This window comes from Molothrus ater, chromosome 13 (genome assembly GCF_012460135.2).
Source record: "Molothrus ater isolate BHLD 08-10-18 breed brown headed cowbird chromosome 13, BPBGC_Mater_1.1, whole genome shotgun sequence".
In the NCBI taxonomy this organism is placed as follows: Eukaryota; Metazoa; Chordata; class Aves; order Passeriformes; family Icteridae; genus Molothrus; species Molothrus ater.
Window position 1 is genome coordinate 15,195,761 of NC_050490.2, and position 18,529 is coordinate 15,214,289.

The 18,529-nt window shown below is 40.0% G+C and overlaps 1 long non-coding RNA gene across 4 annotated transcripts in view; it reads left to right on the top strand.

The window, feature by feature from the left end:
• The window catches only part of LOC118690815 (uncharacterized), a 60,922-nt gene extending 44,116 nt beyond the window's left edge, over window positions 1–16,806 (top strand). For all 4 annotated transcript variants that reach the window (XR_008508598.1, XR_008508597.1, XR_008508599.1 and 1 more), the window contains one exon: window positions 15,350–16,806. This is a non-coding gene — a long non-coding RNA (uncharacterized LOC118690815). The remainder of the gene's footprint in view (window positions 1–15,349) is intronic.
• The last annotated feature ends 1,723 nt before the right edge of the window (window positions 16,807–18,529 follow it).

The following is an 18,529-nucleotide window of genomic DNA, read 5'->3' on the forward strand; positions in this document are numbered from 1 at the left end:
AGTTCATTTAAATCAATAGAAAGCCTCCCACTGTCTTGGCTATAGGCCTAAAGAAGGATTTCAGGATTTTACCCATTGCATCAGATTGCAAAGAAACCTTGTAATGCATTGTGGGTTTTTTTATTTTATTTTTCTTTAATTTAAGTACATAGGCTGAGCAGCTTTATACTGTTGACTTTGTATAGTTATGAGCCTAAGCTGAAAGATCCGAGAAACTATTAATACCCTCCAGAGAAATATCAGCTTGCAATAGTGAGTATGGATCCCTCTTGTTGACCTAGTTTATATCTACAGAATCAACCTACACAATTCCTTTCACCAGCTGCTCTGTGGCTTAGGGAGATGGGGTGTTAATTAATGAGACATTTGTTGAAATTTATAAGGGCTTTTCCTATCCAGGTTAGACATAAATTATGAAGGCTCTGGCAAAGTGGGCAGAATATTGTTGACTGTAACTGTTCTGCTTATTTTAGCCAGTATTAGAGAAAATAGGTCTTCAAAGAACAATTTATGTGCAGGAGCAAGCTTGATGAGAAAAAGAGAAGAATATTTTAAAGAAAAAATAAAGTCACAGTATGAAGTGATTTGTTTTTCTTATTCACGGTACTATTACTTTTTCAAATTTCTATTTTCAGTACGGCCTTTTAGTCCCTGATTTGTTAGGAAAAGATACTTGTATGGTGATGAAACTGTGATCTGTTTGAAATGCATATGATGTCATACAAAATTCACTATTATCTGCTACTTGGGTTTTATACAGATAAATATATGGGAAATGTACATGTAGAGAAAAAATTAGATTTTTTTTTTGATTATGTGTAGTCTCCATTTTAATGTTAATTTCTAACAAATATTCTAGCATGGGAATTTAACAGCAGACGTATTGGTAGAAATAGATTCTTTCAAGTGAGTGTTGGAGTACAGTGGTTTTCTTAATAATGAAAAGCAAATTTCCATTTCTGAATCATAAGCATTGTCATCGTCGAGCTAATTCAAAGCCTGACATTTTATCAGTCAGGAAAAGAAACATGTTACATGCATTTAATTAATATCTCCCTCTGAGGGTTCGAACACGCACAGGAGTCTATAATAGCTGTTCATTTAGGAGCCTTTCAGTTCAAGCAGTAGATCCAGATCTGGAGGTCCCTGTTCCCATTCACCCTCAACCCTTTTCATTTCTTATGACATGTGCAGGATTATGTGCCAATGGAGCAGACATTTTGCAATAAAATGTATTTTCATCAGAAAATGCTGATTCACTAAAAGCAAAATGTTACATGGAAACATATTGCTTTTGATAAGCTTCTGAGAAAATACACATAGGGTCTGCTGATTGTTTCTGATTTTCCATTCAGCTTGCTTGTTTTCCTAATTTTTGAAGAAAATTTTATTTCATTTTGAAACTAAAAAACAAATAAATCTATCCCACGTTTACTTTTTTCCAGCTTTTTCTCCAGAATTTCTTGCAAAATCACTTTTTTTTTTTTCAAAACAGTTTTGTTCTTGAGCACCAAGCACAGTAAACCTATAAACAATTCTCAATATGAGAACCCAAATTGAGTGACCAGATAATTCTAAAAGCTAAGAGCTGCTACAAGCTGAAAGAAACGAGGTGAATCCATCAAACAAATATCTTTCTGAATTACCACTATGGCAAATTCTGGCAGGAGCTGCTTTCTTTCATGGTTACTTAATCATGAGGAAAAAAACCCCACATGTCCTGAAGATAATAGTTCACCCTTGGAAGACATTTCATGACCTCCTGCAAATCTTATTTTCCTGAGGGTAATCAGAGACTCAAAAATCAAAAAGACCTGGTGCTCAAATTGTTTAGATCATCCTTTTCTCTTCTCCCTGTGACTGTGCTTCCCCAGGAGCCTGTGAGCTCCTTGCTAGTTGTGATCTTTGGGGCAATCAAAGAAGCCATTTCATATTCCTTGTCAGTCATTGGGCCTCCTGATCTCTTATCAATTACCTGTCAAAAGAGGTGGGTGTTCTTCTTCATTAACACATTGCAGTGTGGTAATTAACAACCAGATAGCAAAGGGCTTAGAAAGTGGCCTCTCTTGACCACTTGTTCAATAAATATTGACATAAGCACCAGTAAAAGTATGTCATATGGGTCTTTGCTAAAAACAACAAGCAAGGAAAGAGTAGGAAAGCAAACAAAGTGTATCATGACTTGTTTTTTGAAGAAACCTCCACCAGATTTTAGCAGCAAATGGGAGCAATTTGGGCGTTATTCAAGCCCAAGTTGCCTTGTTTTTTGTTTCTCTCCTGACTGAAGATGTGTCCCCCTCCCCCTGCTTTTTGGGTGGGGGGCAGAAAGGGGAGGTTACCTTCCCGTTGAAATAAACCAGCAAGAACTTTGTCAAGGAATGAACTCTTACTGTAACCCACACCTCATTTGTCACCCTGATGGGCTGAGGAAAAGTGACATTTACAAACTGAGAATGAAAGTACATCCATTTCACCAGTCTGACACCCTGATATAATAACTATTTACCTTGAGAAAGAGGGACTGAGATTTCCGATTCTTGTGAATCTTCTCACTTTGGCACTTATTTTCTCACTCTGTCAAACAGCCCCAGATTAATGGAACAATTTGTTCAACAAATCATATTAGCAGAAAGCGCACAGGGTAAAGAGAAGGAGGCGGGGGAGCAGGAAATTTTTACTCATTCATAGCAGTGGTATCTCTGCAAATAAAAATGTAGTTATGCCTGACATTTACAGAGGTACAATGTGAAAGGGAAAAAGTGTAATGACTTTGGGCAGTTGAGAGATCACTTTGCAAGAACAGTAGTGCTCAAAAGGGAATAAGATAAAGTTACACATAACATCTAGATTGAGCTTCTTTCTGGAACATATTTGTCAAACACAGCAGGATCCGTCTGTGTTTAAAAAGGAGTTTTCCATTAAAATTAAGCACCGTGTTCTTTTCCTAACTATAAAGAAATGCTCCCTTACAATCTGCTTTTCAGAAATGTTAGGTAAAGAATTAAAGTAAGTTGGAGCCATAGGGTGAATGCTATGAATCCTTCTGGATGGATTGATAATGTCTAAGGGACTGATATAAACCCTACCTAAGCCAACAGAAGATTTTCCATTGCCTTCACAGGATGAATTGGGCACAGAACAATCAGAAACCCAACTATTCTTCTGCATTTACTCCTTATTTACACTTTATAACCAGACAAACAAGGTTCCTTCTATTTCCCTATACACAGATAGCTCCTGCCATGGAGTCAAGAGAATGCAAGAATGCAACAATTAGTTTTTCCAGCTTTACAGGGGCCCAGGTATAAGTATAATCAATTCTAGAAAATTATCATTGGGTAAATGTTTTGGTTAGGAATTGCAAACAAGTTAAGACTGTATTGATGAGTAATTCACTGGGCAGCAAACCATACTTTTTCCTCTCAGCTCTTTAACCCAGAGCTCCTTGCAAAACTGTGTGTTGGTATTTATAGCATATACAGAACAGATTATCTTTAAAAAGTGTTTCTTTTTAAGTCTGAGCAGCCTGTTTCTGCTAGCCATGAAAATATAGAGAGCAATGCAGCATCATCCCCCTGCATGCACACTCACACACTTATAAACACATTTTAAGAGGATACTCTAAGTTTTCCATCACATTAATTTATTTCTGTTAGCTTGGTACAGCAGCACTGTACCCTGTTCTCCAATGAAAATTGACGCTCCCTTGTTCCACGTTTCTTTATGCCATGACCTTGAGTGTCAAGAGAAAATATTGCTTTGCATCCTTGTGTTGCTTGAGTCCTGCTTCTCTCTTTATAGCTTATTACTTGGCATACTTCAGAGCCTATGTACTGCAATGAGATATGCACTGTACAGCAGGTAACACTTGGAATACTTCAGGCTATAGAGATAAGAAGAGCTGACTCTGTTGTGCACATAATATTTTGCCCCAAATTCAGGAATTTAAAGGAATGGTTCAAAGGTTTCTGGTGGCAAATTGTTAGTTGCTTAATAAAAGTAATCAGCCTTCTACATGACTGAAAAAAACAAACCAAAACTGAAAAGCTGAACACACAAAGTCATTACTTATTAATTCAACTGGGTTTTATAATGGTGACAGTGAATGAGATGCATGCACAATTTGGTAAGGATCTAGGCAAGGGGAGTCTGGCAAAATTAATGCAGTTGGGATTTCCAGCAGCACCACAGAGAGCAGAACCCATCCTCTTCAAAATACAGTGCAGGTAAGGGTCACCGGTGACATTTCCTGAGCAAGCACAGCAAAAGAACTAAAACTAACCTGATTTTAAGTGGCTCAACCTCTTCAACCTATTTCAGTAAATGGAGAGCTTCTGAGAAAACCTTGCCCCAGTCCACCCACCCCATACTGAACAAGCCCCAGACATTAGGTAGGCTGGTCCCTCTGCTGACCTTTCTCCTCCCTTTTCCCACTCACACATGGTTTTACTCTTTATTGATTTTGTGAATTCCTGAAGCGCCCTGTTCTTGATGGCCCTGAGGACAAAAACGTTGCTGTCCACTACGGCTGGAACAATGACCAAGGGTGAAGGTAGCAGAGACTTGGCTGCTCTTCCGTGGCCATCTCCAACCTAAGACACACATGAGTAACAACATTATTAGTTCAGAACAAAAGAGGCCTTGTACACTTTAAGGTTTACACCTCACTGATCCTTCTGGATACTTCCCTGTTCCATGGAAAGTAAATTACAGCACAAGGACTCGGCTGCAAAGAGAACTTGGCACGTGCCATGCTCAGATGGCAGGTTCTCCTGCCAGTCTGCAACCCCCAAGGTAAACAGAGATCAGTCCCAGCCTGGAAGGAGGAGTTTCTGAGTATTTTGTTGGTTTTTGTTTTATTTTGTTTTGTTTTTTCATGACAATCTCTTCTTTCATTTTAGTATGCTACCACAAGGGGGAAAATAAAATCTGGTTTTGTATCTTGAGCATTCCAAAAAGTATTGGATTTTTTGGTCAAATTTGAAATTTTGTGGATGGAGCCTGTGAACAGTTTTGTTATAGAGATACAGAGTCAATCTTCTGGTGCAAGCCAGTATTCCTTACAAAAGCATAAAACAAAGAGAAAGGAGGTGCCAAGGTGGCTATAGTGGAAATATGCTACAGGGAGGCTAAAACTAAAACAAAAATAAAAAACAAAACAGCCCTCCCTCTCCAGAGAATCTGAAAAGAAAGAAACACAAAGCACTGATTGTTGGTCTGTCCTTCCCAAAACATCTCTGTTTGCCAACATATTAATATTCCAGAAGCAAATGCTCTCATCTTTTCCCAGCTGGGGATTCTCCATCTCTTCAGGCCTGTTCACTCCCATTAAGTCACAGATGTAAAGATGGACTAGAGATGTTTGACACATTTTTCTAATTTTCTAGAAATTACTAACAAGCACAAGGACCCTATTTCAGAAATGGGCTTCACAGCAGAGGTCAGTTTGAAGGTGTATTAACAGTCAGGGATTCTCCAAGAGATTGTGTCCTGAATGTAAAAGAAAAAAAATTAAAAATTGAATCTGAAAAACTAAAATCCACAAGCTATGTGTGTGTGTAGCACTTTCTTTGTGAAGAGTAAATCATGTATTTTAATTTTGACCTCTTTGAATATTTCACATTTTCATTGTCATGGCAACTGCTGTTTTTCCTTTAGAAATATCAGCAATTCAAACTGTAATTCCCTTCCTCTTTCTGGTTTCTCCATATCCCTGGATTATTTGTCCCAAAAGAACTCCAGTAAATTGTCTGTGATCCAACTGTAACAATGAGCTGTGGCAGTGGGTACATGGGCACAAATGCCTAACGGGGTACTAGAGTAACTCTCCAAGTCAGAGATGGATTTTGGCAGGAGCCAGGACTTCTCCAGGTGCAATCACAGCTGTTTGAGTTGGATGTGTAAGCAACAGCACAGCCCAATTCTTTGCTTTTTGTGTGAACCCCAGTGCCAAGGCCATATATATATATATATATATATATATATATATATATATATATATATATATATATATATATAAATAAAATAATCCTCAAAACATTAAACACCAGGAAAAGAAATTAAACCACTGTCCTATATTAAATACCATATTAAATTCTAAGTTCATAATTAGGCCTTACGGGGCTTAATCTTCATGGGCTGTTGCTGAAGGAGCACTCAGGTCCATCAGCAGAAGTTGTGCTAATCAGACCTTTCTCTGGAATTGTATTTTACAGAGCATGTGGGCTAAATGCTCACAAATCACTCATGAGCATTTGGAGGGCAACTTTAGCTTCCAAAGAGAAATATTAGTCCTTGTGTGATGTGAGATGGTCTTGGTCATGTGGGAGTGCAATATCCTGAAAGCGGAACTCTGCCCAGAGCGGCAAACTTACTTGTGTATAGCCAAGAGGAGAATTTTGTAAACTGAAAAGTAGAACCTTTAAAAGTGAATCTCTTGCAGTGAAAAATGTAGCAGATTAATAAGAAATATGAGTAGCATTTTGCTTCTTTGGTGACTCCTTACTCATAGTAATTCTTTAGATATGGAGCAAACAGTTCCATGAGTACAGGATTTAATAAAGCCTAATGAAGATTTTTAGTGGAGACATGTCTCGTAGCTGGGTTCACTCTGTTTCTTTAAGGTGAAAACACTGCCAGCAGCTATTTCTCCAGGAAGCTTTTCCTGGTCTAGGGACATTCATAATGCCTCCCTCCTGTGTAAATTATCTGATGTCTAATGGTGACAGACGCGTACACACATACACAGACTGTGATTGCATAAGCCTGGATTCCTGAGTAAACCATGCTGAAAGAACCCATCAAGAATGCTAATCAGAATTGGAGACCTTCAAATACCATATGAAGCAACACAGCTACTGCTTGTCATGCAAAGTTGCAAAACATCTATACATAGGTCCCATATAGGTGTGCATGTAGAGGTTATAGATAGATGTGCGTATATTTGTGTATGTATCTATATCTGCAGAGTTTCCATGTGCTAGAACCTCCCTTCTTCAGGCAACACATTATTGGTTTTGTTGCCTGTGCAACTGTGAATGAGTATTAATTTGAGATGACTCAGTTTGCTGCATGATTCATCCCAAATGTGAAAGGGGGCAGACTGAGTGGAATCTCATTTCCCCATAATACAGTCTGGGGCAAATGGGCCCTGGACACCCACGTATTTAGAAATCTTACATACCTGTGAAACTTTTATTTTTTTCATCCCTCTGATGAATATGGAGACACCAGTGTGAGTTTTATACACTCTGCTCATCAGGCCAATGTATAGAAACTCGCTGAGCTGAGACATAAATATGGTCTAATCATCAAATGTGGATTCAGGTCTCCCCTGCTGAGCAGGTAACAGTCTAAAGTGTTTAAACTGATACCTGCCCAGCATGTGGTATCTTAATCAGCATCACATTCCTGCACTTCCTCCCTCAATTTGGTCTACAGAGACAATGACCTCAGGAAGACAATTTTATTTTAGTGTTCAAATTTGTCTATATGAATATATTTTTAACTCATGAACTGCCTGGTGGATGAGCTTTGTGTCCTCTGTGCAAAAGAAAACGTCACTCATATGTAGGGAATTATAAAGAGGTCATCAGATGGAAGGTAGAAAAGTGAAAACCTTAATGAGCAGTTTAAGAGATCTTATTTTTTTTCAATTTTACAATTTTAGACAAAAATCAGAAGTTGGGCTGACATGGAACAAGTTCCAGACAGGAGCAGCTCATCCCTGAAGATGCCATCTCCCCAACCCTCACACAGCATCTGGGGTCTCCCAACACCTGCCATCATCCTTCTTTCTGGGCAGCTCCAGCCACAAGGGAAAATTTGTTTTTTCTATTTCTGTTCAACTCCTTCTGGGCACAGATAAGGTGTGTATGAACTTTAAAAGAAATCAGTGCAGTGGTTGCTTTTTGAATTCCAGCCCTGTTTATTGTGATTAGGGACACATTTCCTTCGAGGAGGCCTGGTTTCATATTGCCCAGAGGGAGGGACCAAACTCCCTGAAAACCACAGAATTCATATCTGTCTGGAACAACCCATTTACATCCCAGTTTTTAGACTGGCTGGCAGATTGGGAAGGGCTGTGAAAGCTTCGACACCTGACTCCAACCTCGAACATCCTTCACCCACACCTCTCCTGGGAGGCTGGTAGTTCCAGCACATTCCCTTGCTCCTGTCCAGCGAGCTGCTTGGTCCTGCCCTTCCCTCAAACCGTGGCTGGAGACACCCAGTGTCCCCTTCCAGGACAGGGTGTCCTTAGGAGCAAGGACAATCCTGCTGGAAATTCATCTGCTGCTCTTCAACTCTGCTGCTGCTGGAGGCTCTCAGCTCCTCAGATGGTTCCTCTGCTTTGTTCCTGGAAAGGTTTTGCGTGCTGCAGGATTTGAGGGCTTTAGTGAGTGGAATAAGCACAGAGGAGGATGGGGTAGTGGTTATGGTGTCCTTGCTCTGTTTCCAGGTTCTTTTGGTCTCCCTGGATTTCTGACTGGTGGGGTTCTCCTCTGAACATCTCCAGGTAGGAGAGGTCCTGGAAGATCACAGCGAGGCTCCCAGGCGCCTTGGCCTTATTTTCCACTTTCACCGCGGCAGACCAGCTGGTGCAGCAGCAGCAGGAGCAGCGCTTATCTCCAACTCCCAGCACTTCCCCCGGCGTGCGTGTGGGAGCCGGCGTGCCACGGCCTTGCCTCAGCAGGGGGAGAAGCGCGGCCGGGCCAACAGGAAGGCTCCCTCGCCGTGCGCCGCATGGCCGGGCCTGCAATCGGGCGGCTGCAGGGATTTCCCGTCCCTTCCGCCCGGGCGGCTGCAAGGCCGCGCCATCTCTTCCTGCGAGGCCGGCGGAGCGTCGGCAGCACCCGCTGGGCCTCAGGAAGCCGCCGGCCATGAGCGAGCGGCGGCGGGTGGGCAGGCGGGGGCGAGGGGGTGACACTGGCCAAAACTCGTTTGTTTGGTGGCCGCCAGGCCGACACGCGCTGGCCGGGCCGGAGGAAAACAAAAGCGGGATGTCTGCTTCAAAAAAGGCAGGAAATGGAGCAGCGCGGGGGGACGGAGAGACCTATTGGGACTGGGCTGGGGCTTCTCTCTTAACCTATTGTTTCATTATATATTAAAAAAAAAAAAAAAAAAAAAAGAAAAAAGAGAAAAAAAAGGAAAATAAATTGAACACATCCTGTGACCTCTTATCAAGCTATCAGGAAGAAAAACAAACAGCTCATTCATCTAAAGGCTCTGGGTGTTTTTGATGTGACTGCTGGACTTGTTAAATCTGTCAGGCCAGGCAGGCATAGAGGGGTCGGGACCGGCACTGTCCCTTTGCTTTTTATGACTTTTGGGCCAGGCAGGAGCTGTTTGTTTGCCAGGGTTTCTATAAACAGCATTAGGCATTTCCCAGCTGGCTCTGTCCCCCAGGGCCTCTGCTCCCTGTGTGCAGGAAGTCTTTCATTCCCCTCTTATCTGCAAACCAGACGATTTTGATGGCTGATGGTTCTGCTTCATGTCCTCTCCCTTTTTTCTGGCCATGCACCTATAATTTTCCACTTCTCTTCTTCCAAAGAATGTGACATTTGAGGGATTTGAGCCCCTGCTTTATTTAGCTCTCACCCATGATATTATTATTCTTTTTAATTATTCTTTTATGACTTCTGTACTCATGAAGAAGTGGCCTTATGCTCTAAAGTGCTTCAAATCTGACCTAGCAAAACCTCAGTGAGTCCTGGTTCACAAAACATCCACATAAACTTGTTTACATCATGCCTGTAAAAAAGCTGTATTCACTTCTGAGATCTTTGGCTAAGGTGTTAGATTTTTAAAACCAGGGAGGGTCATCAGGTCACCTATGCTAAGTGGCTTTATAATTCCAGTCTTAGTATTTCACTCATTTCCCACTGTAGTGGGGCTAATAAATCATTTTGTGCTAAATGGTATCTTTCAGAAAGGCATCCACTCCTGATTTGAAGTCTTCAAGAAGTGGAGAACCCACTACCTCCACTAGGAACCTGGGTTATACAACTTAAGCAAAAGAAAAAAAACTTAAAATATCTTTTGAGTAGAAACTAGAGTGCTGTTCTGACCCATGGTGCAATGCTGTGAACAGGGTCTTTTCCAGCCTGAGAAGAAGAGCATAGTTAAGTGAATAACTTGAAGGACATATTAAGGAGTGATAATATCTGATTCAACCAACTTAAGCCTAAAGAACTCTCAACAATTTTACTCCTTGGCCTGCTCCAGATGGGTGGTAGGAATTTGGGCTGTGCTGACTTGGTCCAACACCAGAAAATCCTGCAACCATAATATCTCCATACCATAGCCAGTCCACTGAATAATTGAAACATCAGCAGGTGCCTGCAAAAAATGACACAAGTGTAGACTCTCTTCATACCAACAGAGATTTAAAATTTTCAGCAGAGACAATGATTCCTACAGCAAATTTAAATAAAACTTACAAATACATAACTGAAAACTGGACCATGGCAGAGTTCAGATCATTCCTTTAGGTGCATCACTGGTAGTGGTGTTTCATTTTCTAGAAAGCAGGACATGGTAAAGTGCAATGATATATCATTGTGAAACACTGTTTGGAAGCTCACTTGACCTTTCAATCTTGGTACTTTCCATATTAATCCCATGCTGCATGAATTATAAGAGGGAAGATAAATATTTAGTTTCTTACTGTTCTGAACAAAGTCCCACAATGTTTTCTTTGCTGGCTGGAGCAATTCAGAGCAACCAGGAAGGAGGCAGGCAGCCTGGTCGTCTTCCCAGGATACTGGTAACACAGACTGCACATCTAATTGCAAAAACAGAGAGTAAGGAATGGAATTGCAGGCAGGTTTTTTGCAGATTTTCAGAGAGACATAAATACAAGAGAGTGGAGGAAGAAAAGGAAGTAGAAGACTAAGGAAAACTACTTTATTCAATTCACTGACACTGTGGTACCTAAATTTGCAGTTGATTTATGGAAAAGCTTTCAAAGCCCCCTCCCTCAAATTAATATTCAGTACAAATTACTCTCAGAGGCTTTGAACATTTCCCCACCAAGCACTTCAGGAAAGAAAAACTAAAAGATCCTTCCAAATCAAAACATACAGCTCAGAATCTGATTTTTCTTTTTTCTCTGATTTATCAGCCTAAATTAAGACTGTTTGGTATGAAAATTTTGCCCAGAGGATTTAGATACATGTAAGCAATTTTCCTCTTATTCCCACCACAGTGTTGGAGTCAAAAGCATTTAAAAAACTTTAAAGTTGCCCAGTAGGTCTAATGGTTAACTCAAACCAATTACCCTGAGTAACATCAGTGCTTTCTTTAACTAATTTATCCTTGGCTATCTTCAGTGAGCTAAATCTGTGTACTCAAGTCTCTTGCAAGTTCCCATGAAGTTTAGCTCCAGTTTTTGGCTTTAGCAGAAGCAGATATTGCACAGTGCAGGGATTGTGAGTTAAATCACTATTACAGATGATTGTAGATCAAGGGAAGAGGTCAAGGGTGGATCTTTATATATAATGTTGATATCACTTGTGAAACTGGAGGGACAAGTTAAAGCAGAAGTGAGAAAGTTGGGAGACAGCTGATTAAAAACTGATAACTTGTATTTCTAAGAAGTTTGAAACTGTTCAATTGTCTCTAGGTTTTTGTTTGTTTTTTTTTTTTTTTCTTTTTTTTTTTTGATCTTGCTGGCAACTCGAACAGCTGATGTCATAGGAGTCTTAGTTTCCAGATTGTTAAAAAATTGACACACATTCAAATAAACAATCAATTTTTGTATGGAGCAGATTTGGAATTTGTAAGGTGTGTTCAGCTGAGTTTCTTGGCCTCTTGTAAACTGTTCATTTTACTAAGCCCACCATATACTGATGGTCCTGTGGCAAAAAGGACTTCCAGAGCCTTTAGAGGGAGTCCTATACAAAGAGTAAGTGTGAAACTCTGAAGTCTATCTTATCCCCTCATCGAGTGTTAATGGGATTTGTATTGATTCATTGATGGGAGATTACACTCCTTAGTGCCTTTGTCATTAATACTTATTGGTAAAATGTACAACATGTGGAAGGTCAATATCTCATCCATATCCTTTCTTTTTTTTCTAATTTGGTTTCTAGTAGTTGGAAAAGGGGCTCTGAGATAACAGCCAAGTGCAACAGGGGTTATTAAAGAGGCCCCAGCTACCAGCAGCCAAGAGGAAATCTTCAAACACTGATTTTCACAAACAGATTGACTTCACTTCTCCCTATACATACAGTACCAGAATGATTAAAAAAAAGTTAGACAAATATTTATACATATGGCTAATGAGAACACCTGGCATAGCAGGCAAACAAGCTAATGGGGGAGAGATGGAATGGATGTGGATCTCACGGTGTGTGTTGCATCCCAAGCAGCTTGTTTTCTCCACTGATGTCTCCTTCAAAGAGCCTTTTGCTCCAGAGAATGAACGTGCTGGAGCTGCTGCCCTTGAAAGCAGTTGGGTTCCCACTCTACCTCAGGGCAAAAGCAAAAGCCACCCCCCTTTGGAGGAGGGCTGGTTAAAAGCTCCAGGTGCCAGTGCCTTTGCTGGGATTTTGAGTAGGCTGGTGATGGCATTTGGACAGAGACATTTGTCTCCTAGGACCTGGGCTGGCACCACCAATTTATCTCATGCTGACCACAAAACAACCATCACCTGATAAAGACTTTCATTTATTGCCAGTGACTGGTGAACCTCTGGAGGTTTGCTTGGGACAAATACCAATTCAGCTGCCAAACCTTATCTGAACTATCTGAACCTCTGGTGTCTAAAAGAATTGGGCTGGAAATCTCATCAGATAAGGATTTACTCTGTGATTGACTCTAGTTATTGCTTCCAGATGGGTTAGAATTACTGACATAACTGCCCCTTTTGCTTGGTATTTGATGTATCCAGTTCTGGCTCAGAACATGGGAAAAAAGTATAATTGACCAAAAAATATATGTACCTTTTATATTGGGTAAATTTTGATTGTTCTTCATTTTTAAAGTTTTTATCCTTCAGTCTCCATTTCCTAATTGTTCCTGAACTGTAGAGAAATCAGAACTTTTTCAGCAGAGAGCCCACTGATTTCAGTGAAATCCTTTAATATTGGCCTGCCTTGTTTTGGTAAGTCATAATAAAAGCAGATAATCATGAAGACTGGGAGATGGTTATATCACCTCCTTTAGAAGAGATTCTGAATGAAAAGCCAGTATATATACAGATAACTGAACTGCCTCCCTGTACTTCTTTTTTATTTTTCTTCTTACATAAAGAAGTCAGATAAATATTCTGTCAAGAGAAAGTCAAAATTCTGTTTCTAAATAAATATTTCCTTTGCTTATTTACATTTTTACAGTGTACTCACAATTTTAAGTGCAATGTTTCATTCAATCAACAAGTCTTCCCCCCTCTCCCCACCCCCTTACTAATTTCTTGGTTTTCAGACATTCTGAGAAATTTTAATTTTTTACTGGTGTTGATTGACAACAGTTCCCACCTCCTTGGCCAGACTTTTTCTGAACAAGATGAAAACTGAAAATTACTTTGTTTTATGGAATAAATCAAAGGCTACTGTAGCAGTAAAGAAGCAACCAGAAAGACAATATCATTGGGATGAGGAGGGAAAAGCCCTGCACTGAAAACTGGCCAGGAATCTGTGAGAATTAAAAACTTGAACTTTACATGAGAAGTGCAGGGATCCAGACAGGAACAGAGGTTGTTCAGATGGATTTTTAGCATCAAGCCATTGCTTGTTAAGGCCTGGCAGATGCACCAGAGGGATTGGGATGAAAAGGGAACAGAAGTTGGTAGGTTTGGAGGAGCAAAGTGCATCTTGCAAATGAGAAGACAAATGTCCCTTATTGTAACTCTGTGACGTGTCCACAAACACCATGAGATTTTGGTGGTGCAGCCTCTCCATGCAGGATCATCTAGTGATTAGGAAGGGAGGAATTCCCAACTGACTGCAGGTCAATGGTCCCTCTAGTTCTCTAGTCTGTCTCTGACAGTGCCAATTTTGAAAGATGAACTGTGGAGAAGTTTCCCAAGGGAAGCAGTGGAAGTCCCATGTCAGGGGACTTTTACATCTAGACCAGACAAAACACCAGAAAATGTACTGTAGCCCTAGCGAGCAATTCTGCATCAGCAGGGAGATGGGCTGAATGATCTAATATGGCTCTTCCATCTGCAATTCCTGTGAGTCTATGAATCACATTTCTGTGTGGCAATGCAGCCGAGTAAATACAGTGCAGAGCAGTAGCAGCAGCTATCTTGGTATCTCTGTAACAGTAACATGAGTAAATTAGGCAGACAAATTCCAAAAAGGGATATATTTGAGTCTCCAGTTCTAAATCCATCTGTTCAAACTGCCTATAGCACAGTATGCAACTGCTAATTCCTAAGTGGTTCAGGCTGGATAACAAGATATTTTGTGTCAGGTATGCTATTAGCAAAGAACTAACCCATTACTCGTTCCTGTTTTGTTGTACAGAGGTAACAGAGGTAGTGTTCCCTAACCAGGCACATTTTTGGATAAATACAAAGACTGGCCCAGCTATCTATAGCCTCTGTGAATTTTAACTTTAACCATATGGAAGGATCTTGCAAAAGTAGACTATAAAATTTGAAAATATGTCAGTTTAAGATGCAAAGTGTCTTCTGACTGGGAAAGCAAGGGTGGAAGGATTGAAACATCTTATTACCAGACAAATGTGCTCAAGCTTTATCCTGGTCCTGTGCCTAGATGATCCAGACAGAACTGAATTCACGGACAGTTGGGTGGGTGTCAAAGCTGCCCATATGTCAGACTAAGCAAACATTTCTTTTGTACGCGCTACCCAGTCCAGTGGGTCAACTAGGCTTAGAAAAACCTCTAACTTCGTTGATTGATTTGGGAAAGGGAAGTATCAAACATATCAAACTCCACTGTCAGCAGTAATCACCACTGAACAGGATTATGTGGAACAAATTTTCAAGATACTTCTGTGGAAATAAGGGCTGTATACAGAGATGTTACACAGATGTTATACAGTTGACAAAAAGTCCAGTGTTTCATTGCTTACTTCACAGGAGAAATTTCTCTAGCAGCCAGGAAGATACTTTTTCATAAATCAACAGGAAAGGAAGTGTTTATGACTTTCTTTTCTTTTTACTGAGGTTGCAAAATCCTGCAATTCCAACCACCAAAGGCTTATGTTTCTCATCACTGCTCAACCCACCCCCTCACAGCCATGATCTTCCCACAGCCTTACTTAACTATCTTCATTAAGTGTTACTCCATTTTCTGGGATTGTAGCATGATGTTTCTGCCACACCTGTGGGATCATATTTGATGATTGGTGATCCTAAAAAGTCTTTTCCCCTTAACAGGCTTCTGAGAGTGCAAGAAGGTCACCAGCTCCTGAGCATCACTTCTAACGGGGGAGGCTGCAGCACCTACAGCACATCCAAACCCAGAGGCTGGACATGTATATGGGAAATCATTTTAGACCAAATACATACATTTATTTGTGTGTGACTAGCTCCACCACCTCATGAAATATCCAGGTTTTTAGTTGTCAACAGGCCTCCTTGAATACCCTGACTATTCATGAAGACACTGAAGAATTCAGTTTCATGACATCCAGACCTGGTGATTTATTCATTCTGAACTGCGGCATCATTTCTTCGCTATTCTTCATTCATTTTTCCCACGTTTAAAAAGTTTCATTCACCCAGTCATAAATAAGTGAGTAAATAAATAAATAAAAAATCCCACACCTTTGTGAAGAATGAAATTGAACTGTTTATAAATAAAGCATAAGCTGAAATGTGTTTGCATAAACTGTTTGATAAACACTTAGGAAAAGAGAAATTGGGGGGAAAATCCATCTTCGTATTTTTCACTGGAAAAATGAAGACTGTTTTCAGGTAGGAGAAATATTTGCACTTTTTTCCTCTATTTTTGAACTGACTCGGTATAAAATCCATTGCCAGAAAATGTTGAAATTGGTAACACATTGAATGTAATAGTTAAATGCTTGAATGTAATAGTTAAAAAGTTCTTCCACTAGTACTTAAAAAAGACTTGGACTTGTTTATTACTGTTAAAGGAGAATGTCTTGTTTGTAGCTGTCTTAAGGTTTGGCACCTGATCTGGACAAATCAGCCAAATCCCCTTGACAGTCAGAGGAAAGAAAAGGCTCCTTTCCAGCCCAGCCCAAGAAAGACATCTGCAGTAGGTGTATGAAGAGCTATGAAGAGACAACCTGGACAAGTAGCTTTGACATCTGAATTTTGGCTGGTTAAAGCTGGATTAGATGAATTCCCCCATAAGGTCCTCTCAAGCTAAGAGAACATTTGTTTCCCATGCTATTTACAGTTGTTACCCAATGGCCAAAGGTCCTATAGGCTTCAGATGAACTACATCAGTATAAACCCAGTAATTACAAAATGCAGAAACTTTGACATAGCTGTAGAATGAATGCCAGCATTTAATTATTAGATGTCTACATTTACATTATAACTGTTTTGCACCTGGATTTACAGGAAAGGAACCTACAATTACAACAAGCAAACTGCTTATATAACTTCAATGCAAAATAGACTGCAACTAAACTCAGGAAGGATTATCATTACCTGTAGGTTTCTGGATTAAGTAAGGCATTCACTGAGAGGTTTGTACTACAATATAGCCCCCAAACTTAAATGTTGTGACATTAGCAAGTAGCTTATAATTAAAGTATGTTGCCATTTCACCAGGCTTTCATTTATAGGATAAAGTGCAAATTCTATTCTCTGTGAACTTTAGATACATCCAACTTTTTTCTTTGTTCTTTTCTTTAAAGCTTTGCAACAAATGCATCTCCATATGCTTATATTAGTTAATCTAGTATTAAACATATTGGCTGCGCAAAATGTTGGCATGCATTAATAAATGTTTTCATTTTTTTATTCTTTTTTTTCCCCCCCCTTACTTTAAATTCTTCCTTTGACTACACAAGCAACAGCTGTCTAGCTTCCTGTTCAGTACTGGATCTAATGCCTCTACAGAAATCTAGGTCAAAACACTTGGAATGCATGAATATCAAACAGAGTTTTCAAAACAGCAAATGAATACATCTTTAACTGGTGACATTTTCCTGTAGCATATGGCTGCAAGCTCAGGGGACTGCATGCTTTTTTGATGAATATGTTCCGTCAAAAACTAAGGAATGGCAGTGGGCTTATATCACCTTCTGTTTTGCCTTATGAAATGATAATACAAACTCATAAATGGATACTACTATCACAAGACTCCTGCCTTTTGTCCAATCCCAAAGTAGTACAAGGCCTACTGGTTAAGAGCCTCACTCTTTGGTCATGTTAAAGTGTGAAAGATAACTGTCAAAGATGCATTTTTGTAAAGCACTTGCCCATGTCATGGAGGGCATAAGATTACCTGCATTTCCATACGAGTGGAAAACAGCAACATACGGTACCAGGAAAGAGGCACACATTAATTCTAGAATTCCACTAAGACATTAAATCCTGCATATCATTTCTGCAAAAGAATGGCACACTAGAACAAAGGTAATATTAATATGGTTTAGCTCGACACCACAAATATGCAGGGAAAGTTGTACATTTTTAATGATAGAAATAAGAGAATAAAGAAATAAACTAAAATTAAAGTGCTGGCATCTCAATAAACCCCATATCAACATAAAAGTGCCAGTCCAAAGAAAGCTGCTCTAACGAGCTTGTCTGCTCCTCTCTGAGAAGAAAGCATGGGTTTGGCAGCAACACCAGGGACTGTTGAATAATTAACCAACTACCAATTCTGACCAGTAGGAAACGATGGAGTAATTATTTCTGGTCATCTATTTATCTTCTCAAACAGCAAAAAAATATTCCTGTCTAATACTTCCTTAGGTTGATGAAACACATAGAAAATCACCTAAATACTCTGGAACATTCTATAAAACCCGGGATTGGAAATGTTATCTCAGCTGGAAGCACCCTGGCTCCCTTGTGAGATTTGCAGGGGGTTGTGCAGGGTTTTAAAACAGGAGTGTGGCCAAGGTGTCTGCAGGTCTCCAATACCCTGTGAGATGTAGTGGGGCAAACTAATACTGAATTCAGGTTCTGTTCTAAGCAGCCAACAGTTTTTTTCTGGGTTGACACTCATGGAGCAAATGTGAGAATTGAACCCATCTAGATAAGCTCTGACCATATAAAATTGTTTTCATAGAAAAGATTTTAAACAACTGTGATATAAAGGCTGGGCGATGCTGAGTACCAGGGCTTCTCCTGTATTTTGAAGTTTCTTTTCAGTTATGTAGACTCCCCCCACTTTTTGCCCTTCCTCATCTCCCAAGTGCCATATTAAAACAATCCAGGATCTAAATTTCACTGTTCCTCTCTGATATTTCAATAGTTTCACACCACCTTGCTGGCTCAGCTTGTAGCTCCAGGCAGAGACTGAGGAAATAGAGTCTGAAAGGGGAAAAAAAATGTGAATTCAGTCAATTTTGAGGGATTTTTAACATTTTGTAAACAAAGCCAGTTCATTAAAAGATGGATGGATGA